At 41.3% G+C, this 26243-nt stretch overlaps 1 long non-coding RNA gene across 1 annotated transcript in view; it reads right to left on the reverse strand.

Moving 5' to 3' along the window:
• Positions 1–20152: 20152 nt before the first annotated feature.
• The window catches only part of LOC129010853 (uncharacterized), a 148911-nt gene continuing 142820 nt past the window's right edge, over positions 20153–26243 (reverse strand). Inside the window, exon 2 of the long non-coding RNA XR_010122674.1 lies at positions 20153–23022. This is a non-coding gene — a long non-coding RNA (uncharacterized LOC129010853). The remainder of the gene's footprint in view (positions 23023–26243) is intronic.

Genomic DNA, 26243 nt, shown 5'->3' on the forward strand with positions numbered 1-26243 from the left:
CTTTGATTTTAGACACCAAATCTAAAGTCTACCTCTCAGGTATTATATGTGCAGAATTCAAGAGGTATAAATTCATGTAGGATTTATTCACTTAAACATGAGTGAGGTCTAAACCATGGTGCCTTTTTTGCCTTTGTTTTTTAATTTTTTTGAAGCAATGGGGTCTCGCTATATTGCCTAGGGTGGTCTCAAATTCCTGGGCTCAAGCGATCCCTCCACCTTGGCCTCCCAAAGTGCTGGAATTACAGGCATAAGCCACCACACTCAGCCCTATTGTGCTTTTGAAGCAAAGCTGTCTGTGCAGCATCTTCATTTTTGCTAAGGTGGCTGCAGAAGCTTCAATCAATGATAGTTGGACTTCAAACTCTGCCTTTATTTTCATGCCAAATTCTCTTAAAATTGTCATTAAAAAAGAATTAAACACAGAGTGCTGCAAAAATTCTCCTTGCCCTCAGGAGCTTGTGATGTTTTAGATTAATCATAATCTGCTTACCATAACTGAACAGGTACCATTTTCTTTATTACTTCATCTCCCCCTCTCTTTGGTTGTTTGTTCACTTGCTATTTAATTTCTATTTATTAGTTCAACCATGAAAAGGGCCTAATAAGCAAAAGAAGAAAAAAAAAAGCAGTCAGTACTTTCAAGTTCAAAAGACTAGCTGATGGGAGATCACAGTTCATCACAACTGCAAGTCTGAGATGGAATGTTTAAATATGTACATTTCAAAGTGAACCAGAAACCTTTCCCTGAGAGCCAGTCGAGGTGAAAGGAGGTTTTCAATATTCTTGCCCTATGCAAATGATTCTCAGTGTGGTCTGTGGGATTAATCTAAGTCCTTCCTTGTAACCAGATCTTTGACGGAGATACCTGAGTCGCCCTTCTAACAATTTAGGATTAACCTTGTTTGTCTGAACAACATAACTGGGTTCAGACATTATCCCATCTTGTTTCCAAGGCTGCTAGCCAAAAGCAGAACCAAACATGTCATTTCTGGAAGCCAGAAGAAAGGCACTGACCTGCAAAAATCTATAATTTGGCCACAAGTACATAGTGTAATCCTTTTATTGTTTGTTTGTTTGTTTAATAATAGTTGGCTGTGATGGCTAATTTTACGAATCAACTTAATTGAGCTAAGAAATGCCCAGACAGCTGGTAAAACATTATTTCTGGGTGTGTCTGTGAGAGTGTTCCCAGAAGAGATTAACATTTGAATCAGTAACTGAGTGAAGAAAGTCTCCCTCACTAATTCAGGTGGGCATTATTCAATCCATTCAGGGCCTGGATAGAACAAAAAAAGCAGAGGAAAGGCGAACTTACTCTCCACTGGAGCCGGGACATCCCTCTCCTGTCCTCAGACACTGGTACTCCCTATTGTTAGGCCTTCTGGCTCAGATGGAGATTGTCGCCATTGGCTCCCCTGGGTCTCTGGCCTTCAGGTTTGGGCTGGATCTCCACCACTGGCTTTCCTGCTATATTAGTAGGTTTTCATGCTGCTGATAAAGACATACCCGAGACTGGGAAGAAAAAGAGGTTTAATTGGACTTACAGTTCCACATGGCAGGGGAGGCCTCAGAATCATGGCAGGAGGCGAAAGGCACTTCTAACATGGTGGTGGCAAGAGAAAAATGAGGAAGAAGCAAAAACTGAAACACCTGATAAACTCATCAGCTCTCGTTAGACTTTTTCACTATCAAGAGAATAGCACGGGAAAGACCGGCCCCCATGATTCAATTACCTCCCCCTGTGTCCCTCCCACAGCTTGTGGGAATTCTGGGAGATACAATTCAAGTTAATATTTGGGTGGGGACACAGCCAAACAATATCACCTGCTGTTGCAGACAACTGATTGTGGAACTTCTCAGCCACCATATCTGCACGTGCCAATCCGTCATAGTGAGAGAGGAGAGAGGAAAAAAACCCATCAGGCAGGCAGGCAGGGTGGGTCCTCGGTTGAATCCTTTCAAACCAAAGAACAGCCTGCAGGCACAGATAAGGAAACTTGCACAGAGGGGCTTGCCGAAGACATGCCCACAGCTGCACAGATAAGGAAGGCTACACAGGTGACTTGCCCAGACTTGCCCGCAATGGAAAATTTCACCCCCTGACACATTTGCAGTAAGGGAAACAAAGCAATAGGGAGGAACTCAAGCTAAGGGCCTGCATGCACACTAGAAGGATGGGGTGGAGCTACCAGAAAGGTGCGCCTTATGCAAATGAGAGGCTCAGCCCTCATAGGTTTCTTATAGAAGCTTTGCATTCAACTGTAAAAATGGCGGCTGTCTCCTGGGTCCCCTCTCCACAGCAAAGAGCCTTCTTCTTTCGATTATTAAACTTTTGCTACAACCTCACCCTTGTTGTCTGTGCTCCTTAACTTCCTTGGTCATGAGACAAAGGACTTGGTGTCTGTGCTCCTTAACTTCCTTGGTCATGAGAAAAAGGACTCCAGGTACTACCTCAGGCAATGAGACTGCTACATTGTGGTGCATTGGTGAGGCTGTAACATTAGTAAATCTCTTTCTATATATCTATGTATAGCCTATTGGTTCCTCTGCAAACTGTTTTATCAGCAAGGTCTTTAGGACCTGTATCTTGTGTCGACCTTCTGTCTCATCCTGTGACTAAGAATGCCTTAACTTAACTGGGAATTCAGCTGAGCAGGTCTTAGCCTTATTTTACCCAGCCCCTATTCAAGATGGAGTTGCTCTTGTTTAAACACCTCTGACATGTCCCCCCTCCCTTTTATAAGAGAATCCTTAATCCTAACGCTTGTAGAGGCATGAAGAACCATCTTCTGCAACTTCTTCAGGCTGAATAAGGGGCGATGATATGTCTGCCTATTGGGTCTCTTGCATTCAGGGTAGAGCGGAGCTCAGTCAGAAAGTGTTGGTATGGCAAGGGCCATTAATAACTCCGAGTTCCGACTAAAGGTGATATCCAAAGTCAGCCAATCAGTGCTGCAGTCTATTTCCTTTGGGTCGGGGGTCTCCTCAGTGTCCTCCTTTCCGTGGTTTGCCAGAAAGATGTTACTGGAAAGGGGTCCCGATCCAGACCCCAAGAGAGAGTTTTTAGATCTTGCACAAGCAATAATTCGAGGCGAGTCCATAGAATAAAGTGAAAGCAGTTTATTAAGAAAGTAAAGGAATAAAAGAATGGTTACTCCACAGGCAGTGCAGCCTAAATGCTAAGTTCCAAACAAGATATTTTCACCCTCATTATCTCATTTGAAATAGAACTTGAAAAATGAAAGCTTGTGAATCGGTAGTCATCCCATTTTAAAGAGGAGGGAGCTGAAGAAACTTAAGTTCTATTGCAGTGAGTAACGTATAGGTTTGATGGACTTTCTGCCGCCATGCTGCTTTACTGGAACAATCAAAAAGCAAATATGTAGCCCTGGTGTGGTGGCTCACGCCTGTAATCCCAACACTTTGGGAGGCTAAGGCAGACAGATCACCTGAGGTCAGGAGTTGGAGACAAGCCTGGCCAACATGGTGAAACCCCGACTCTACTAAAAATACAAAATTAATCTGGCGTGGTGGCAGGTGCCTATAATTCCAGTTACTCGGGAGGCTGAGGCAGGAGAATCGCTTGAACCTGGGAGGCGGAGGTTGCAATGAGCCAAGATCATGCCAGTGCACTCCAGCCTGGGTGACAGAGTGACACTCTGTCTCAAAAAAAAAAAAGCAAATATGTATACCATGGAAGTTTGATATCAAGACATACAGAGCCAATGACTTCAGCACAAGAGACAAGCCAGTATGAGATAGGTCTCAGCATGGAGGTTATCTTCTCTCATCCTCAGACAGCCACAGAAGGTAGACATATTTGCAGAATTTGAATTACCTGTATCTAAAGTTCCAGCACTACATATATTAATGCAGTAACTAATAAAAATAGGACTATAGCTAGTGTTACAGAAAGACAGTTGATCATGACCCCATGCTTTAAATATAATTATTAAAAATATATAGGCTGAAGACTGACCAGTCTGCACATGGTACAGCAGCCTTGGATATGTGCAACACAGGCTAGCATGGGGCCCGAAAACTGAAAACACAGACCCAAGATGCCAACAGAAGGAAAGGATCCAAACAGGGCCAGGATGTTTCCCTTAGGTAGATATATTATATTATATTATATTATATTATATTATATTATATTATATTAACATCTTAGTCTAGCAGATTAGTAGGAAATATGAGCTTTAGACTCTGGTGCTATGCTTTGATCAGTATAATTTGTTTGCAGCTTAATGTTATGTAAATGATGCCATTCTTTCCTTGGTGTAGATGCAGCCATTCTCAAATAAACACTGATGATCTTTTATTTTATTTTTTATAACTTCAACTTTTATTTTTGATTCAGGGGTCCATGTGTAGGTTTGTTACACGGGTATATCATGTGACACGGAGGTCTGGTGATCTCCTGGAATTCCACGTTAAAAGAATTCAAATAAGAAGATATAATAAGAAGAATTCAAATAAGAAGATATAATAAGAAGAATTCAAATAAGAAGATATAATAAGAAGAATTCAAAGAGTTCAAATACTCCAAATAAGAGAGGAATTCCATAAACAAGGCTGCCATTTCTACTGCTGTTGCTAAGACTGGTCAGATCCAATTTACAATCGCACTGAAAATGTTGGTGCCTAGAGGACAGATCATGTAAACAGCATGAACTCTTCCTGACCAAGTTTCGTTTCTGTTTGACCTTCTGAACAAGTTCTATTACGTATAAAATAAGCAGTATTTTTAAACCTACAGTGCTAAAAGTAAGATTTCAGGAAACTATCACTAACTTACTAAGAGATATGCTTGAAAGTCTAATGCTTCCATCGATAAATCAGAGATTTAAATGTGTGCTTTCTATTATTCTTCCAAAGCTTTCTAAATGCTGGAAGGAAAGATACAGGGTTGTATAGATGTCCGGGACCATTTTGTACCATGAGTGATTGATGGCCAAAGAAGATTCCAGATTTTTCTTAAACATACTTCATCTTAGAAAAGTTTCCATAGTTTGTACGTATATATTCCTGGTTTTCCTTTCTAAAAAATGTGTCCTTTCCAAGGCCAACTCCAGGTATATTAGTCCCACACCTCTCGCTGATTTCTTTAACACATTCTCATGAGTTCCTTGCACACCTTCAGAGTGTAAGCCTTGGAGAAAGAGGCTTTGTTTTGTTTTATGCAAAACCTTTGACTCCTGTAATGTGGAGTTTACACCTTTAGTGTCAGATAAATGACAAATAATCATTGTTAGAGGGAATAACCCATTCAGATGTGAAGTTTTACAACAATCTCTGTTTTCCTTGAGCTACTAAAATCATTAGATTTATGACATTCATGGATTAGTGGAACTGTTTGCCTCTGCTCTGTTTACTTAATTTTTGAATGGACTGGAACGTGCTTTTAATGTGGAAATCGTATTACAGTGTTAAAATAATCTTGTACTCTGAACAAGATTATTAGCTGTAGAAACCAAATGGGATTTTATCCATTGTCATCATCCTCTATTTCCTTGACATGCTCATCCCATCTATTGACAAACCAAATTTGATGTCAGAATCTGCTCCAAAATCCTAACAACATGATTTGTAATTACAGAGCTAACACCTATGAATAATAAAATTGCAAACAAGCAGAGCACCATCAAAAATTCAAGATGATAATTTTTTAATGATAATACTACTTCCTGTGTGTGATAGTATACAAAGCATGGAGCATTGTCTTTCTCAAGATGGAATTCTAGTGAATTTCTGAGCCTAAGCACCGTAAGGACAGAGGCAATACATTTCCCATCAATCTCATAGTAACACATGTCTTCAAAAGCAGCAAGTCAGTTAACAGAAAAATATTCTTCCCTCATTCCTCATCTTCCCTCAAACACTAAAGTTAATTACATGAAGAATGCATGAGGAATTAAATGCCCTTAGCCTCCAGCACAATAGCACTGTTCAGAACTCCAGTTTTAGTCCTGTCATTGATCTGGATTTACTTACATGCCCTTAAAATCTATCTCAATTTCAGTTTGTCCTAGAACCACGAAATGTTAGAGACCACCTAGTAGTCTAACACCTTCATTTTTAGGTGAAGAAACCAAGGCCTCCTTAGCTTAAAGGACCAGGCCAGAGTCATCCTCCTTGATTCTATATAGCTTATTCCAAGTTCAAATCCATCCAATGCTACATGGCAGGTCTCCAAACTCTTCTTAGACTTGTTCCCAAACTGCTTGCCTTGACCCTATTTGAGCTCCACAATCCAACTCTCTTTCAACCCTTTGCCCTGTCCTCTTATCTCCCTACCTTCAACTCCAACAGCAGGTCTGTTTTCCTTTAAGTTACTCTGATAAATTGCAAATACGCTGGGAGGTGAAAGTGCCTTATTATCCAACAATATCTACCATTTATTGAATACTACTTATGCCCCAGACACTATATCAGGCATATCACAAACACTCTTCCACTTAATCCTCACAACACTCTGAGATTGGTGTCATTATACAGATTGGAAAACCAAGGTCCAAAGAACATAATTAACTTGCCTAAGGTTACACAACCTTCAGCAATCGAATTTGTAAGTGGTAACAACCAGAATTTGAACCTACTTCTGTCTGGTGCTCTTAACCACTATGCTTACTGCCTGTTATTTCCTACTAAAGAATTTGGCCATTCATTCATTCAAAACACACATCAAATATATGCCAGGTGTAGTCCTGGAAGAACAGGGAGTACAGAGATGAAAGAACAAGGGGCAGCAGTAAAGGGCAGACACTTGAGACCCAAACGATTATTCCCCAGAGCAGTGATGAGGGTGGATGAGCCTCGTCACACCACGGGGCTTACCAAAGGCAGAGCCTAGGATTATTTCAGGCAATGCTAAATTAGGCCTGGTCCGAAGAGAACATTCGTCTAAGCCTCCGTATACTCAGGAGGCTCTACAAATTCCAAATATTTTTTACTAAATTTCCTTCCAGCCCTGTTTGATATTCCCCTGCAGGCTCGTTTTGCCTGAGTCTATAAGTGTAAGGAAACATGTTTTTTTCCCAAGCATACCTAGACGGGATGTTCAGTCATTCACTCCTCTCTCTGTTTTTATTTGTTATGCACTCACACTCTGTGAGTGTTTTATAAGTCGCTAATGTTTGCAGAATTTGATTCTCAGGCTGCTTCTCCGCCCCTTCACTTGTTCCCCAGCTGCCGATGGAGTGACGGTTCTTCCTCCTGTATTTGAACACTGGGTTCAGGCTTTCCTTTTTAAAAGTACTTCTGCTGGGCTGGGCGCGGTGGATCACGACTGTAATCCCAGCACTTTGGGAGGCCGAGGCGGGCAGATCACGAGGTCAGAAGATCGAGACCATCCTGGCTAATACGGTAAAACCCCGTCTCTACTAAAAATACAAAAAATTAGCCGGGCGTGGTGGCAGGTGCCTGTAGTCCCAGCTGCTCGGGAGGCTGAGGCAGGAGAATGGCGTGAACCCGGGAGGCGGAGCTTGCAGTGAGCCGAGATCGCGCCACTGCACTCCAGCCTGGGCAACAGAGCGAGACTCGGTCTCAAAAAATAATAATAATAATAATAAATACTTCTGCTGTCAGGTCATTTAGCTGCATCATTTATCTACAGGTTTGGGCTCTGCTTTTTTTTTAAAAAAAGTTTCTTCCTTCAACAAAGCTTTCGAAGATAGGGTTCAGGGCTTATCACACTGTGTTCTGGTCATTCGGAACTTGCATCTCAAATGTATTTCACTTACTGCATGTTTTTTTCTGCTTCCTCTTCCACGACTCAGATTTATGAAGTGTTTTGTAACTGTCTATGCAAGACGGGGTTGGGGAGGTAAATTGCCTGTGTTTCTGATTTCTCATTTGAGTCTCCGTGTTTGTCTTAAATGGTTTCTTTGAGCTTGGGAAAAACAGCAATCAAAGCCACAAAGTGTCCATGAGACATAAGCAAAGCCAAACAGTGAAACCCTACAAAGATGAATTATGAAAAAAGAACTATGATTTACTCATAGCAAGAAATTAAAAAGTCAAATAGAAAAGGGACAGTGAAGTGCGAGAAGGAAATGCTGACAGCTAAATTGCCCTTCAAGTAAAGGAAGATAATTCTCCTGCCTAGATGAGGGGGCATTCATGCCAGAGCTCAAATTTAAATTCCAACAGCCCTGTATGGGCCTTCAGTCCATTATTCGCGTTCTGTATTCAGTTATCAGCTCTTTCTTCATTGCTTAAATGTTTGGATACATTCAGCCAGAGGCTTTTTGGTTGATGAGCGCATTTCCACAAAGCAGAAAAAATAAACATGATTTAGTTGCTGCCTGCTTCAAGAACCCCATATGGCCACTTTTAGACAGGGGTGCCCACCTCTGGAGACCAGCTTCCCATATGAAAGGGTGTTTATCTCATTCTGAGACCAGCTTTATAAATCAATTACAAAATTCAAATCTCATTCTGCCACTCACTTCAGCCAAGTAAGAAAGGAAGGGAAGACAATTTTAATGACTCTGGAAATTTCCATATGCATAAAAGCTGTAACTAGCAAATATTCATTTTCTTTCTTGGCAGATGACTCTAGTAATTAAGGTAAACTACTAATAACCCTTTCCAGAGTGTAGGATAGATTGTTCCCAAACATATTGAGAGGAATCATATTGAGCAGCTTGAAGCCCAGACAGATCCTTAGACACAGCCCTGCCAAGAATAGAATCTCCCACAAGGAAAAAAAAAAAAAAAAAAAACCTGGAGAAATCAAAACCCCTGAGTCTGTACCGAGGTTTTAATCTGCCTAACTTCTATGCTGCACCCTTTTATGATCATTTGCTGCATGTCAATTCTTCTCAAAAGTTGATGTACATATTATCCTTTCTTAATGCAGGCATTTTAGTGGCTGTGTTTGCCAGTCTTGAGCTGTGGTTGGCAATTTTGGGCTGTAAAGGGTCAGATAATCAATATTTTCAGCTTTGCCAGCCATATAGTCTTTTCAGCAACTGTCAACTTGGCCATTGTGGGGAGAAGCAGCCATAGACAATAGTAAATAAATGAGTGTGGCTGTGTTCTAATAAAACTTTATAAACACAGATGGTGGGCCATATTTGGCACAGGGGCTGCAGCTTCCTGATCCCTGCTCTTGAGGATAAGGTAACAGAGAGTGTGACACAGAGTAAGCCAGTGGTTTTCCCTCCCCAGGGTCCAAACTTCCTGGCACCTGACACAAGCTATATCACCCAGAGAAGATGAGCTCAACCTATACGGAAAAACAACCCATTTTGAAAGTCTAGACTTCCTGAGCCCTCTGACAACTATGACGCATCACAGCATTATTTAGTCTCTCGCTCATTTACGATGAGTCACTGCTTGATTTGCAAGACTCCCCACTTCAGTGATAATATTGAAAGCCCACTAATATTAGTCACAGCAAGAAGCTGCCCCTAAAACTGGGAGAGGAAATTACTTTGCAGTTTTAATTTCAGACTTTGAACTAAAATGACTATATATCAAATGGTTTTTAATACTGTCTTTGGTACTAACACAAACAAGAATGATCACTTTCAAGTCATGTTGTTCTCCACAGCAGAACACTGTCTGAAGTCTTGAATTAAGAGATTTGCCCAGATATGCCATGCAATGTAGAAGACAGGGCAGGGACTTTTGACTCAGACACACCTGGGTTCTGATGCCTGCTGGGCCGTTTACTACCCGTGGAACCTGGACGAGTCTTTCAACATCTCTGAGTTTGTTTCCCTGTTGGCAGAATAATGCAATAAGCCCTGCCCTGACTGTCTCTCTGCTTCATGGGGTTGTTGGCCTTGAATTAAGGGGTTGAGAGCAGAGGGCTATGAAATGAGATCACAGTTAAGGATTCACTTTGTCCACTGTACAGTGTTCCTCACATAGGAAAGAATTATAATTTTTAAGACTGGAACGGGCCACTAGACACAAGAGCACTGATTAATCACTGCCCCCTACTTACACTGCATCCATTTGTGCCTCTGATGTGATCCTCAAAGTAGATTTACCTGTTGAAAATCTGTCTGATCTCATGGATTAAGTTCCTTGAGGAGCATCCTGATGACCACATATTGAGACTGAGATATATTGGAGCTCAGTCCTCCCGCACCATTTCCCATCTTCAGAACTTAGAGCAGAAATGACTGAATAAATCTAGAGATAGAAAGACCGGCAGGCAGATGGTACAGGCTCAAGAAGGAAGTTACTTTCCCCCCAATCTGAACTCCCTCCTGTCTATTTCCCCTGGAAATACGCAGAAAGATGGTGCACCCCATCGTTCTCTTGGGGGCTGACTTTTTCCTGAGACCAACCATTTTTCCCCTAGGAAAATTTTTCTCCTCAACTTAAGATGTCTCATGTCTTGATTTTTCTATTTCTCCTGATTATATCAGTGCTCAAAAAAACTTTTAATTTATTTTCTGCCATGGTGTTGTGCCTTCACAGTGGTGACAGGCAATGGGTCAGTCTGAGATAGGCCCAAGGATAAAATAGCATTTATCAAGAACTTACTTTAGAAGAGAGAATGCAATTTAAATGGGATGAGAAGCAATGATGCCCATTTTGTTTCTGGTTGATAAAACTAAATATTGTCAAAGTATCCATTTCCGACCTAATTAGTTTCATTTCTATTTTTTACATAATTCTCAATCAAAATTCCAATTTGAGGCTGGGTGCAGTGGCTCATGCCTGTAATCCCAGCACTTTGGGAGGCCGAGGCAGGTGGATCATCTGAGGTCAGGAGTTTAAGACCAGCCTGGTCAACATGATGAAACCATGACTCTACTAAAAATGCAAAAAATTAGCCAGGCATGGTGGCGGGCACCTGTAATCCCAGCTACTCAGAGGCTGAGGCAGGAGAATCTCTTGAACCCAGGTGGCGGAGGTTGCAGTGAGCCGAGATCGCGCCACTGCACTCCAGCCTGGGCAACAAGAGCAAAACTCCATCTCAAAAACAAAAACAAAAAACAAAAAACAAAACAAAAAAGTCCTCTTGGACTTCCAGCCTCCAGAACAGTGAGAAATAAACTTCTGTAAGCCACTCAGTCTCTGATACTTTGTTATAGTCCCACAAATAGACTAAGAGACTTTCACTTCACATCCTCAACACTGGTATCGTCTGTTTCGTTTTAGTCATTCTGGTCAGTGTTCTGGGAACACAACTAAAATTACACTGTCATCCTTTATCTGTTTACTTGGATATCTCCATCACAAATTTTCAGGCATCCATTCTACAACCTAAGAAACTAAGGCCCAGAGAGACTGGGCCAATGCCCAATGTCACAAGTCTGTAAGTATTCGTTACACACAGAAGTCTCTGATGGGTGATGTTCTTATAGCCTGAGGACAGGCTGCCTTCTTTTAAAAGAGTCGGAAACTTGCTTCCAGATAATTAATGCAAATTGCTCATATAGCCAGAGAGTTACTCAGGCACACACATGTGTGAGCACACACACAGACATGCACATTCAACATTTCTAACTGGAAGGTTTAATTTGGAAGCACACCGCTGTTAGCTGAATGATCCTGCAACCAACAGCCACACATCTCTCCCTTATCTCCCTTTGGTTAAACATTTGGAAATGACTTTCAAATGGGGTTGGCACACATGACAGCTCTTCATTTCACCTTGTTGCTGTGAATGCCATTTGTGTGAATGTTTTATGGTTCTGTTAATTACCTACATCAAGAGGTTATTCTTGCTAGCCTACAAAATAAGCTAAAGATAAAATAAAATAAAAAATAAAGAGGTTATTTTATTGTGTCTAGAGAAGTAAAGTCACAAATGTAAATATTCTGAGGCAGCAAATTTCTTCAGCAAACTAAAATTAGGAGTTCTTGATTCTGTGTGAATCAATGCATATATTTAAAATGTTGTGTTATTTCAGTTACTATCAATATCTCAAAATATTTTTCAGGCACAGGTCTATGCATGAGAAAACTGAGGCAGATGCTATGCTTTAAAAGCAGACTGGAAGTTCAAAAGATGTGTGCTCTGGCATTTAGACAATGCCTTTAACTTCTCTGGGCCTTAGTTTGCTCATTTCCAAAATGGGAAGTTATAACACTATCTATCTATTAGTATTGTTATGAGGTTACATAGAGTGTTGCATCAAAAGATCTGACAGTAATAAATGCACAAGGATTGCTAAGTGATGATTGAGAGCTGAGAAATTCTGCATGATGTGGAACTGCATAAAGAGCTTATAGCATATGGCTAAGAGTTTAAGTCCTGGAGCAGTATCACCTAGGTGTATGTTCTAGCATAAAGTGTTCATAACGTATGGCTAAGTGTTTAAGTCCTGGAGCAGTACTGCCCAGGTGTATGTTCTGACTTTACCAGTTACTAGCTGTGCAGCTTTGAGTAAGTCACTTACACCCTCTGTGTCTCAGCTTCTGTGTCTCTAAAATGGGTAGCAATGGCAACAGTTTTATGGTATTGTGAAGATGAAGGAGATAATCCAAAAGACCTGCTTAGAACAGACCCTGACACATAGTTGCTGAGAGAATAATAAATGTTAGCTGCAAACAGGTGTGGATTTATCCCAGGATGACCAGTGATGCATGCTGATGACCTGACAGTGTGAAAATAGGCTGATTTCCTTTGTTGCATTTCACCTCTCCCAACCTGGCCAGCACCCTTCCCATCTAATTTTTCTTCCACCACAGTCATCCAAATGGAAGATAAATGCCTTAATTATGAATAAAAATGGAATGTTTCTCTCCTAGGTGTCAATAAAAATGATTATTTTTTTTCCTGAGGAAATAAAATATTCTTTAGGCCTCCTGGCAAATCTCAGCTTCAGAGTCTTGCTGTGCTCAGCATGAGGGCTTGGCACTTGCTAAGAAGCTCAACGTGCATGTGCCTCCGCGGCTCTCAGTGCAGCGAGGGGCCTCCGCAACGACAGCCGTCAATATTCCAACATGGACCAGTATCTCACCTCAGAGTCCTTACAAAATGAGTGCCAGCAGGGACAGCCTCTCAGGGCAGGACCGCCAAGACATTGCTTTGATGACAACATGTGTCCACCTTACCACTACCTCGTGCGACAACTCAATTCCAGGATGTGGGGAGAAGCCCAGATTTGGGAAACAGTAGGGCATGGGTTCAAATCCCAGCTCCACTGCTTAGAGTAGCATGACTCAGGGCTGGTTATTTACCCCCTCTGGACTTACCTCAACGTCTCACATGGAGGGGTGAGAATACTTACCTCAATGACTATAGTTAGCAATAACAGAGTTTCAAGTAGCTGGAGGATATTGAATGCCCCCAGAACAAAGAAATGATCAGTGTTTGAGATGATGGATCTGCTAATTACCCTGATCTGATTATTATATATTATATGTATCAAAACATCACTATGCACCCCCATGAATATGTACAGTTATAGTCAATTTTAAAAATTTAAATAAATAAATATTTTTAAAAGAATACTTCAGAGGTCATTGTGAAAGAATAAATGAGATAAAGTAGGTCAAGCACTTCTGCCAGTAGCAGGCACATAGGAGCTATGATTATAATTTTCCAACCCTCAGCACTAATATATCTGGACCATTCCACATACCAATTGTCCAAGAACAGTGAAAGAAATGGAGGTTCCTGGGAAGAGCTGGGATGGCATCTTTCCTCTTGCTTGGTGGAACATAGAAGAAATTGGGTTTTTTAGTCCAAAAAGACCCCACATTATCAGATCCTCGTCAGTTTAGGCTGGAGGCCATGGGCAGAGGCAGTAGAGCCTGCCTTAGCACAGCTCAATCACCTTTCATCTTTGCTTACAAACTAGCCAGATTTCCTTATGATAGAAGTGTGCTAAAAACATCAAGAAGCAGCCAACACACATCATTGTTCTGATTTTTTTCAACCACTTCCCCTAGAGGTACAGGCTCAGGAGACCCACGGTCTCACTTCCAAGGTTGCTGCAGGCAACAGTTTACAAATGTTTCACCACATCAGAAGAAAGGTCACGAACTTCCCAGCCTGCAATCTCTTCATCCCCATTGTCCAACACTCAACACCTGCCTGAAAAGCCAAGAACACACATTTGGGGGCCAGTGGTGGGGGATGTTACAACAGTGTTTCATTTCTGCTTCCAAGTCCACATTAGAAAGGATTCAGGTTTCCACTGTTGTCACATATCAGAAACTGAAACGGGATAAAGGTTTTGGAGTCAGATAGTCGGGTTTCATCCAGACTCCACCATTTACTACCACATGACCTTAGACATATTAATTAAGTGCTCTGAGCCTCAGTTTCTTCATTTGTAAAATGGAAACCCTCCTTATGAGGTTGTTGTGAGTTTTAAACGAGTTGATGTAAAGCACTTGGTACCAGCAATGTGATAATCTCTTTGTAAATGTTACATCTCGTTATTACTAAACACTTATTATGTGCTAGGCATTGTGCTACTTGTTGGAAAGATCATGGTACACAGGCTATCCATTGTCCGTGTCCTCATGGAGTATACAGTATAGAAGCACAAATATTAAACACATAATTACACAGATAATTATTCATACAGCAAGAATGCTTAATGCTATGAAGGAGATGTTCCAGATCGTTCACATCCTTGGTAAACTATGGCCTCTAAGTGGAAGGGAGTATTGCTGAGGTGATCTAATGATACAGAACCAACATCTGTAACATTTTCCATGGAAATAAATCTAGAAAATTCAACTCTTTACTCATTCCATTTTACATAATGCTTTAAAGTAGTTTGCATTTCATTTTCGCATCTGTACAGAGGCAGGATGATGTTGTGACCAAGAATAGCCTCATCTATCAGACTGCCTGGGTTCAAACTCAAGCTCTACCACTGACCAGCTCTGTGACCTTAGTCAGTTTCTATACTTCTGTGTGCTTCAGTTTCCTCATCTGAAAAATAGAAATAATAGCTCCACCATGTTATTGGAAAGGTTAAATTAATTGATACCCCTAAACTACTTAGAACAGTGCTTAACACCTAGTAGGTGCTCAGTAAATAGTAGCTCTCATTATTTTCTCTTTTGAACTTCTCTACACGGAGAAAGGTAAGGTATTAGGCTGGTGCAAATGTAGTTGCGGTTTTTGCCATTGAAAGTAATGGCCAAAACAGCAATACTTTTGCACCAACCTAATAATTATCGTCTTCATTTTATGGATGAGAAAACTCAGACTCCAAGGAATAAACTAGTGAAAAAGATCAGACCAAATCCAGGTCTCCCAGCTCCCCATGTATTGTTCTTTCTCTACCACCAATGGCCTCTCGATTGACAAAATGATGTTATCTTTGAAAAAGTCAACACATAAAGAGTGTAGGCTAAAGTGTTTCATGAGGAGAGAGGGTGTCATGACATATAACTGGAACTGAGTAAAGCAGCAAAAGAAAGCGAAGACAAGCCAAAGGTTTTGTTTTTAAAGATAAATGAGTAGCAAACAAACTGGCTTAGAATGAGAGAGATTAAGAATATTTTCCTGCATAATTAAATCTCTAAAGATTTTGTTAGAGCATCATTGTTTACATCAGGTTAAAACAAAAGATCACATTAGCAATCGCACAAGCTTATGTGCAGTGCCTTATCCACACAATAACATTAATAAGTCAGTTTTCGAGAGTCTAATCAAACTGTTCCTGTAAGATAAAAGAAGCAGACATTTAGAGGGCAAAACTTTGAATGCAGTACACACACAGAACTGCATTTTCTATTTCTATCGCCAGTACTTATGTAGGAATTATCATTTTTTATTTATTTTTTCAATTTTGGTGAAATATCCATAACATCAAATTTACCATCTTAACCATTTTAAGTGTGCAGCCCAGCAGCATTGAAGACATCCTCTTATTGTGCAACCATCACCACTATCCATTTCCAGAACTCTTTTCTTCTTGCAAAACTGAAACTTTGTCCCCATTAAACAATAGCTCCTCAATTCCTCCCTCAGAATTACAATTCTTAAATCAAGTAAGTTTTTGAATCAAGATCATTTTCTTTCAACTATTTAGTTTTTGTTTGTTAAAACAACATTTACTACGATTTAAAAGCTTTTTGAGAATTCCAATATGATGCGGTTTATCCTAATCAGAAAGGCATCCTTATTCACTTCAAAGCATTTGGAGGCTGATCCCTGTCTAAGACTATGCCATCATTTTTATGGCTGCAACCAACCATAATTTCTATTTTAGAAAGTTGAACAACAGAAGAGAGTTGTCTGTAAATCCAGACCAGATGACAAGAACAGAAGTTTCTGGAATCCATTACAGAAACGGCTTATCGCCTGATGTCGGTCCCATTTCCATTCAAACAGGATAAAGAAGGGGAAGTTTCCTGAATACACAAAACCCATCAACTATCTGGTCGGGCTGGGAGAATGTGATGGTCACCCCAACCCACACCCCATAATTATGCCTTCAAACGTGTCTGCCACACAAGGCAGAATATTCTAGCTGCTATCAGAGCCCTCAGACAGACTTCATAACATCCAGTTCAACAGATAACAAGTCACAAAGAGACACTATTCTTTGCAAATGACAAAGAATTTTTCATCTCAGGCTTTTAATGTGTAAGGGCATATATTTCGAAGGGAAAGCTTTTATTACCGCTAATCAAAGAAAAAAGAGGCTTTTCTTAAAAGCAAAATTTATCAGGAGTTTCTACAGGACAAACGGTGTGACCCAGGGCTTTATTCCTGGAGAAGACATGTCTTTGAGGACAATAGAAACTGCAACAGGATTGTCTGACGGTCCTCCTCCCCATAGGCACAAGGCAGCCCCTTACAAATGGGCTCCCACCCTGCTGCGGAGGTAGTGATGAAAATAGTCAATCATCTCACATTTATTTGGCATTGTGTGGTTCCCCCGGGTATCATTTCTCTGCTCTGAGCTTTGTAGGCACCGCTGTTCTGCTTGCTAATGACATTAACAATGGTATGGTGTCTCATCTATGGGCAGTGACCATTTTTAGCAAACGCACTTGGTGTGGAAAGCTCCAAATTCACTAAATGATACACATTCAAAGGGTTCCTTTAGAGTAAACTGTATTCCCACCATTTTTTTACTTTAAAAAGAACTGAGGTAGAAATATCCTTCTGTGCGTGTGTGTATGTGTGTGGGAGTGTGTGTGTTTCATCCTATGTTCCCTGCTTATTGATTACACATCGAGCACTTTGACTCTATTCCCTTTTCTCAAGGAAACTGGGTCAGGGCTCACTGTAGCCTGACCACCCTGCCTCTCTGGTGAAGCCTACCTCCTTAAGCTCTGGCCACAATAATTTTTTTCCATCTGCTGGCCTCAAAGATTTGATGAACATAAAAACATCAGAAGCATCTTATTCAGGCAACACTCACTTGTGAAATATTCACTTTAATGACACCGTAATGCCGCACCCCTTGGTGTGCCATTTATTGTGAGACTTAATCAAAGGCAAAAGGAAAGAAAGATGCCTGGCTTAGGGGCAGGTGCTTTTTTGTCAGAGTGTGTTCCTGTGGGAGGGGAGGGGGCCCTCAGGAGTAGGGTGTTATGCACAAAGCCTTAGCTGCCCAGATTGTTGGCAGTTGATTTTCTGTGAGTCCAGAGGTTTGCTCTGTTTCTGTGTGTGTGCTTTGTATAGTCTTTTATATATACACCCCAGGATTAAGAGAGAAAAGGAGAGGGATGGAGAGACAGATTAAGAGTGGGAGAGAGAATATGTCTTGGAGCTTTCCACAGCTCTCTCTGCAGAGGCCCTGGGGTTACATCCATATGCTTGTGGTATGTGCATATGCACACGTGTGTAAGATGGAGTAGGGAGTGTTTGTGTGAATGCTCTGTACGTGTGTAGTTTATGTGTGATATGTGTGATACGTGTGTAGTTTATGTGTATGATATATGTGATGCAGCGGTACCTGTATGATGCATGTGTGTCTGTGTTTGTGTGTGTTGTCTGTGTGTAGTGTATGAGTATATATGGTGTGTGTATGTGCACATGGGGGTGTGCATGGTTTGTATGTGTGGTAGGCGTGCATGCATATGGTAGCGTGTGCACATGGTATTTCCATGTGTTGTCTGTATGCGGTGTATGAGTATATATGGTGTGTGTTCACACATGTGGTGGGGAGGTATGCGTGGTTTGCATGTGTGCATGCATACATGCATGTATGGCTTTGTAGGTGTACATGCATATGGTAGTGTGTGCATGTGTGTGTGTGTGTGTGCTTGTGTGTTGTCTGTGTGTGGTGTATAAGTATATACGGTGTGTGTTCATGCATGCAGTGGGGGGTGGGCACGGTTTGTATGTGTGGTAGGTGTGCATGCATGTGGTAGTGTGTGCATGTGGTAGGTGTGTGTATGCATGAACACACACTCATATGACCATATACTGCTATGATCTACAGAGTTTTTCATAGACCCTGGAATTCAAGTGTGTTCTAGAAGTGTCATATATTTGTGGCACATGTGTCCATTTGAGCTGCCTGTGGCAAGACACTGCCTAGACACTGCATTAGAGCCAATCATAGCTATTTAAGAGAAAAGACAAAACACTTAACCTAAGTGCCAAACGCACAGTGGTCATTCCATTTGGTAAATGTATTTGAAAAAGAAAGGTCGGAAGAAGGAAAGAAGATTCCAAAGAATCTCAAAATTAGGATTTTTCCTCAACAAGAATGTTAGAATTTAAGGGATAATGCCAATTAGTCACATCTCTTCCCTTACAGGTTCTGAACCCATTGAGGAGACAGACTCAGATCTACAGAGCTGAAATAATCAGCTATGTTTCCAAAAAGGCTGCCTTGGAGAATCTGCCTTGACCCATGACCAGAACTGACTTGCCAGCCAGGAGGCCAGGCCTCCCCTAGCTCCAAAGAGCAGAGCAGCCCTACTGAGTCTAAGAGACAGAGGGGCAAGGAGGGGACAAGTGCTGAGGACAGGTTGCTGGGAAAGAGAGACCCAGAGGGGCTGAACTCCACACCCCATGACCTTCTTCCCAGCCAGGGTAGGGACAGGGTAAAAGGACAGGGGCTTTCTTCCCAAGTCTTCCATTCTTCATAAGGTGGAAATTCCTACTTCATGGATCAAGGCAGGAAAAACAAAACAAAACAAAAGAGAGAGAAAATAATTTTTTTATGACTCCAAAGATATTGTTTTCTCAGTTCACCAGGCTGAAGCATCCAGGTTGTGGCCAACAAAGACTGAATGCAGGGTGTGGAGTCCCCATGGTGGAGTCGCCAGTGGTTAACCCAGACACCCTCATGAGGCCACTTCTTCAACACCAGTTACCAACCCTCTGTTTCCTCCCGGGATTGCTGGTGAGCAATTTCGCTTCTGCCCTCCAAAAGAACAAAACCTGTTCATTAAATAACCCACAGGGTTATTTATTTAATGAGCCCACAAATTTAATGAGGTTATTTATTTAATGAGCCCACAAATTTCATTTCCAATTCTATTCTCACCTTTAATCACGTCCAGCAATGTGAAGGTAAGTTCGTTTCCTTCTCCTTGCATTTCTGCATGTTACTGTGTCCTTCTCATAGAGTAAAACTCCTGACCCCTCCCACCCCTTGCTTACTTCCCAAACGTGGGGAATCCAGACATCTGCTTGGATGAGTGGGAGGAATCCACATTTACTCCCCAGATGGGTTACATCACATGCCTCCTTCACGTGTAGCCTCTCTGTCCACACCATCGGGGACCCCACAGTTGGCCACAGCAATCACTGACCCAGACTCTCCCCATGGTGGGTTGTCCCAACATCTCAGCTTAAGAAAAAAGGATAGAAACCCTGTGTGGCAATGGTCCAAAACTGTGTCCTCCAGTCCACTGCTAGCAGCAAAAAATCCAATATTTTGCCTTCATCTAAGTTCTACATTTTTTTCCTCAATTGATTTTTAACTAAGAGGAGAATCATAAGTAGGATATTAATGATTTCCTTCAACTCCGATAAAAGATGCCAGTTACATAGACTAGGGAAAGTGAGAGAGGGGAGTCTGCATTTCTGTCAGAGTTGGTGTGATGTTGATATCATTTTTCCCAGTGGTTTTCAGGCTTGTGAACCCCACCGATTCTTCATAACACCTCTCTTTGTGCCCATTCCCCTTCATTTTCATCATCATTTCCAGGCTTTTATTGCCTCTCAACAGACTTTTGCCACCACCTCTGTATTAGTCGCATTGCTATGAAGAAATACCTGAGACTGTGTAATTTATAAGAAACGAAGTTTAATTGGCACACAGTTCCACAGACTGTAGAGGAAGCATGGCAGCATCTGCTTCGGGAGAGGCCTCAGGAAGCTTCCAGTTACAGCAGAAGGCAAAGAAAGAGCCAGTAATTTACATGGCCAGAGCAGGAGGAAGAGAGAGGGTAGGGAGAGGTGCCACACACTTTGAAACAACCAGATCTCGTGAGAACTCACTCACTATCACAAGAAGAGCACTGAGGGGATGGTGCTAAATCATTCATGAAGATTCTGCCTCCATGATCCAATCACTTCCTACCAGGCTCCACCTCCAAACATTGGGGATGATGCAGATCCAAATCATATCAACCTCCAACTGGGGTCCCAGGATCTAGTTTTGAGCCCCCCTCCAAACTAGCATACACATAATTGTCATATTTAATCTCCCTAAAACTTTTCTCTTTAAAGGAGAATCCCCTGGTCAGGCATATGCAAAGACACCTGTCACCCTAGAAGACTGAGCCCAAAATCCTATCCTACTTATCACAATCCTCCACCACCAGGTCTCTTCCAAATGCACCTATGTTTCTGCAAATCCTCTCCTCCTAACAAACCCAGACATACTCATGTGAGTTCCTGTCTCTCTACTTTTACACTAATGTCACATCTTAAATAAGTAAAACCGATTAGAATTCAGCCTTATGCAATCTTCCCACCACTCCAATCATTCCTCCATTCCACTGTTTGGCCCACGAGACAAACACAGACGGTGTCTCCTTGTGAGTAATATTTATTCTGCTGCTGACTGTTCTCCTCCTCTAACTCAACACCAGCACCTCATCCTCGCTCTTCAATATTTGACATGCATTGAGACCAGCATAGCTAGCGGCATCTGAATGTAGACATGATCACTCCTCCAGCCTCGAGCTCACTTGGGCTTGTCCTCAGCAAACTGAGAGCTCAGTGATGCCAAAGTACAATCCACAGAGGTGAAGGCCCACCTTCCTTGCTCCTCCACCAGCCTTCAGTTGCCTCATGGATCTGGTAGTACAAACATCTTGCCCTGCTGATTTGAATCCAGTGACTAAAGCAATGCTATTTTTGTTCAGCACCATCCCAAACACAGACCAACTATAGAAACGTGAAGGCTAGAAGGGGCTATGTAGTCCGAAGAAGTAGCAATGTATACTAACTCTGCAGGGAAGAGTGACCGTGCTGAACTTGAAGACAGAAGCCACACGCACATCACAGAATTGATATGAGAGCTTATACTTTGTAGTGTACTTCAAGGAATTTTAAGAGTAAAATCTGACTTTCCGTAAATTGATAGTAATGTGCTCCCCTTTTGAATGCAACCCTTACATTTCCTATGACACTACTGGGCCTGCTCCAAGTGCCCAACCCGATCTCCCCATTTCAATCCCTAGTTGCAGTCCCACCTATTTCTCAATCCTCACCCTGACCACTAAGCCTTCAGTGATCTCTCCCTCCTCTGAACTCACTTGATACCAGTAGTGTTTCCCTGGCATGTAACTTATGCAACCTTGTATCATTATCCATCTGATTATGGGGGGTGTATGTGTATGCAGTCAATCTCTCTGAAGAGAATATAAACCCCTGAAAGACAGAGACCTTATCTCTTAGTCTTTGCACTTCTACCATCCAGCCACAGTAAGTTCTGGGTAAACATACGTGATGACAATGAATAAATAAATAAATCCAGTTCTTTGGAAAGTCAAGGTGCCAAGGAAAATGTTTGCATATTCTGTCTACCTAGAAAATGCCTGCTCATTCTTCATGAAATGCCTGCTCATTCTTCATGATCCAGACCAAATGCTAACTCTTCTTCAGTGTCATTGAAACAAATACAGACTTTGCAATCAGCTAGAGAGGGATTCAAATTTTCTGCACAACAACTGGATAGGTGATTTTGAATGGAAGTTGTCACTGAGCATTGGTTTCTAGTTCTGTTAAATAGAAATAGTGAATTCACCTTAGAGACCCAGAAAAAATAAAATAATATATAGACAGTATCTAGAACAAGGTAGGCATGAAATCAATGGCAATTAGTAATATTCACTGTCTTTCTCCTGTGCTCCCATGCACTTTGTCCATGTTGCACCACCACTTTACACACTGCATTCTGAATATCTGGATCTGCATCTAGCTCTTCCACTCTTCTGGGAGCTTTCCAAGGGGAGGGATTATCCTACCTTTCTGAGTGCTTATTTCATGCCAGGCTCTGTGTTAGGCTCTCTACATACACTATCTCATTGAAACTTCACAAAAAACAATTATTCCCATTTTATACATGAGAAAATTGAGCCTTGGAACATTTAAGGAACTTGACCCTGTTCACACAGGTGCAAGGAACAAATCTGACCTCTGCACCAATGTCACCCCAAATCCAAGCCCTTATCATCTTACTATGCTGGAAGCAAGTATGCCTTAGCTATGCCATGTCAGCCTTCCAATACTAGCACATGAGTCCATAAATAAACATAAACAAAGTGATTATTTAGTAAATAACAGGATTCTGATTTCATGTAAATGAATATCTTTGTTTCACTTTGAGATGATCCAACATCTGGAACAGTGCCTGAAACATGACTGATATGGCATAAGTCACTTTTTTAAAAAAATTGTTCTACATTTACCAGCGTCCTGTTTCATAAAAGGCACACATTTAGTTCATGAAGAAAAACCATGGTTTAGATCCCAAAGAGATTCTCCCACAAGTCCTGAGGGAGGATGTTCATTGCAGCATTATTTGTGGAGGCAGGAAATTGGAGTATCATCCCTGGGAGAGCGGAGAGGGAAAATGTGATAGATGTTCACCCTGGGGTACAGCAATCAGCTGAACGGACGTAGCGACATGGATGCTTCTTAAAGGCAAAGTGCTGAGTGGAAAAGTAAGAAAAAAAGCAAGATTTATGACAATGTTATTTATACAACACCATTTACAGAAGTTAAAAATGCATACACACAAAGCACAGGATACATTTCAGTTGTGTGGTTGGTGATTAAGAGCATGGATTTCGGCCGGCATGGTGGCTCACACCTGTAATCCCAGAACTTTGGGAGGCCGAGGTGGGTGGATCACCTGAGGAAAGGAGTTTGAGACCAACCTGACCAACATGATGAAACCCCGTCTCTACTAAAAATACAAATATTAGCCGGGCGTGGTGGCATGTGCCTGTAATCCCAGCTACTCGGGAGGCTGGGACAAGAGAATCTCTTGAACCCGGGAGGCAGAGGTTGCAGTGAGCCGAGATCACGCCATTGCACTCCAGCCTGAGCAACAAGAGTGAAACTCCGTCTCAAAAAAAAAAAAAGAAAAGAAAGAAAAAAGAAAAAAAAAACAGCATGGACTTCAGGGCTCAACTGCCTAGGTTCAAATTCCAGCTCCGTTGCTTACTAGCTGTGTGACTTTAGGCAAGTTACTTAACCTTTCTATGCTTCAGTTCCTTCATCAATTAAATGGGAATAATAAAGGTAAGTAATTCATAAGGTTCTTATGAGAATTAAATGAAGGATTACACATAAAAGACTTAGAACAAAGCCTGGCACAAAGTAAGTTCTATATAAAAGTTTATTATTATTCTTATATTTTGCAAACACCACACAATGAAAAGATGCATATTAAAAACATTAGATGACTGGCCATAGGAAATGGGGATGGGACAAAAAAGAATAAACAGCCAAATAAAAGGAACCATGCACATAACAGTGATGCTAATTTACCATTAACTCAGAAGTATGATTAACTTAATCCTCTTCAGTTCTTTTTTTTTTTTTTTTGAGATGGAATTTCTCTCTTGTTGCGCTGGAGTGCAATGGCGCAATGGTGCAATGGCACGATCTCAGCTCACCACAACCTCCACCTCCTAGGTTTAAGCAATTCTCTTGCCTCAGCCTTCCAAGTAGCTGGGATTACAGGCACACGCCACCACACCCAGCTAATTTTATATTTTTAGTAGAGACAGTTTTCTCCATGTTAGTCAGGCTGGTCTCGAACTCCTTACCTCAGGTAATCCGCCCACCTCAGCCTCCCAAAGTGTTGGGATTACAGGCGTGAGCCACCGCGTCCAGCCAACATTTTTTTTTTAATCACTAGCATTTACTAGTCAAGCTGTTATTAACCACTTACCTCACTGGGAGTGATCTGCAAGAGGCATTTGTGATAAGTTAACCGTTCAGAGTTTAAAAACTCACCCTATACTTAGAACCAACATTATACTTAAAATATGACCACAGCGAAGCCCACTTTGCTCAACATCCTTTCTCAGCCCACCCTGCCCCTTGGGGAAAAATGAACAAGCATTTATTAAGTGCCTACTATATGCAAGACACTGCATTGTCTACAATTAAGAAAAATAAAGCCACTGAAGTGCACTTTTAAAATACAAAATGCTAAATTGAAGGGCAAGTTGAGCGGTACCTACACTTTATCTGTTGAAATCCATTCAAAAGTACTTCCAGCTGGAATACTGGGGAACCCTTTGCAGATATAGTGGGAAGCAGAGCTAGCCCCAGCAGTTGCTTGAACGACCCCTAATGGGTCTCCATATTAATGGATGACCAAGAGATACACAGGAAAGGAAGACTCGTAACAATATAATTCCAACTGACTTTAGCCTCCAGGTTAACTAATACCTCGTGAAACCTAATTACTACAATGAAGATGGGCCCCTTCTCTAGAGGATGAGCCAGCAGCATCTGCACCATGGACAGCAGGTAAACATGAAGTTATTATTTCAGAAATTGAGGGGAAAAAATAGTTTCTAGACCAGTTACTTTTTAATGTTATCAAATCATTAAAAATTACTAAATGGTCAGCAATAAGATACAAATGCTAAGTGATATGATTATTCTGTGAATACAGTCCTGATTTCTAAAATGTGTTAGCACAAACATCAAATCCATAGGTATGATATTTGCACTACCACACATCATTCCAAAATCCAGTCCAAAGAGAAGTCCCATTATTTTACCATCCTCTTATGATTCTTGGCAATTTCAGACTGCAATGGCCAAATTGATGCTGAAGTTTAGAAACCTGTGCATGCTGACACTATCTATGTCTCTTTCATAGGTAAATTATGTGAAATCAAAGCTTTGATTTGGCCAGCCTTCATATTGGAACCCAATAGAATAGAAGTGGTTGTTCTCCTTCCTTATTTTGATTGGATGGCATTTTTTAAAATAAGTTATTGTAAGGAACCCACATTCCTCTTGGGCCTTGACTTTGTGTCTTAAAATGTTGAAGTCCTTTTAAAGCCATGTCTTTCCATGACTGTATCAATGATGAAATAATGATTAAGATCAGGTTTTGCGGCAAGTGACTAAAGCCCACTTGGCTTTGGAAAGACAGATGTATGTTCTCCCCTCAATAAGCATTGGATGTCCAGTGCTGGCAGCTCCACAGTCCTCAGAAACTTGGGCTCCTCCATCCTTAAACAAGGCCTTCACCTTGGGGCCCAGATGACTGCTCCACACAGTTCCAGGCATCACATCAACACTCTGGGCAGCAGAGAAGGAAAGGGGAGGAAGAGAGTACACAATCTTTCTTCAAAGAAACATCTGATGGGTTGCACACACTATTTCCTCTTACAGCCCATCGTCTATGGCTACATCTAGCTTCAAAAAAAAGACTGGGAAATGGAGTTGTTATTCCAAGCAGACATGGCCCATCTAAAATGAAGGATTCTATTGCAACAGAAAAAAAGGAGAATGATTTTGGAGGAAAATTAGCAGACTCAGCCACACTGTTTCTGAATAAAATAATGATGATTTTTTACACATTCACTTCCCAACTTATATATGCCCTAGTATACTGCACAATTCCCAGTGTTACTATTTCTATCACCAAAAGAATGAAAAAGAAAAATAATATTAGACTATTTCTAGCATTCAAGAAATATTAGGCATTGCACTGGTACATTCACATTTGTTACCCCATTCAATTCTCACATAGCATTAGCCTCATTTGGGGAAACTGAGATTCACAGATTTGACATGTGAAATGGGAGCATTTAAGCTTAGAGCCCCTCCCAGTTTTCTCTCCCTACAAAATGTATTTAACTAAATTCTTCTCTTCCTTAGAATCCATCAACTTCTT

Source organism: Pongo pygmaeus, chromosome 10, assembly GCF_028885625.2.
Source record: "Pongo pygmaeus isolate AG05252 chromosome 10, NHGRI_mPonPyg2-v2.0_pri, whole genome shotgun sequence".
Classification (NCBI taxonomy): Eukaryota; Metazoa; Chordata; class Mammalia; order Primates; family Hominidae; genus Pongo; species Pongo pygmaeus.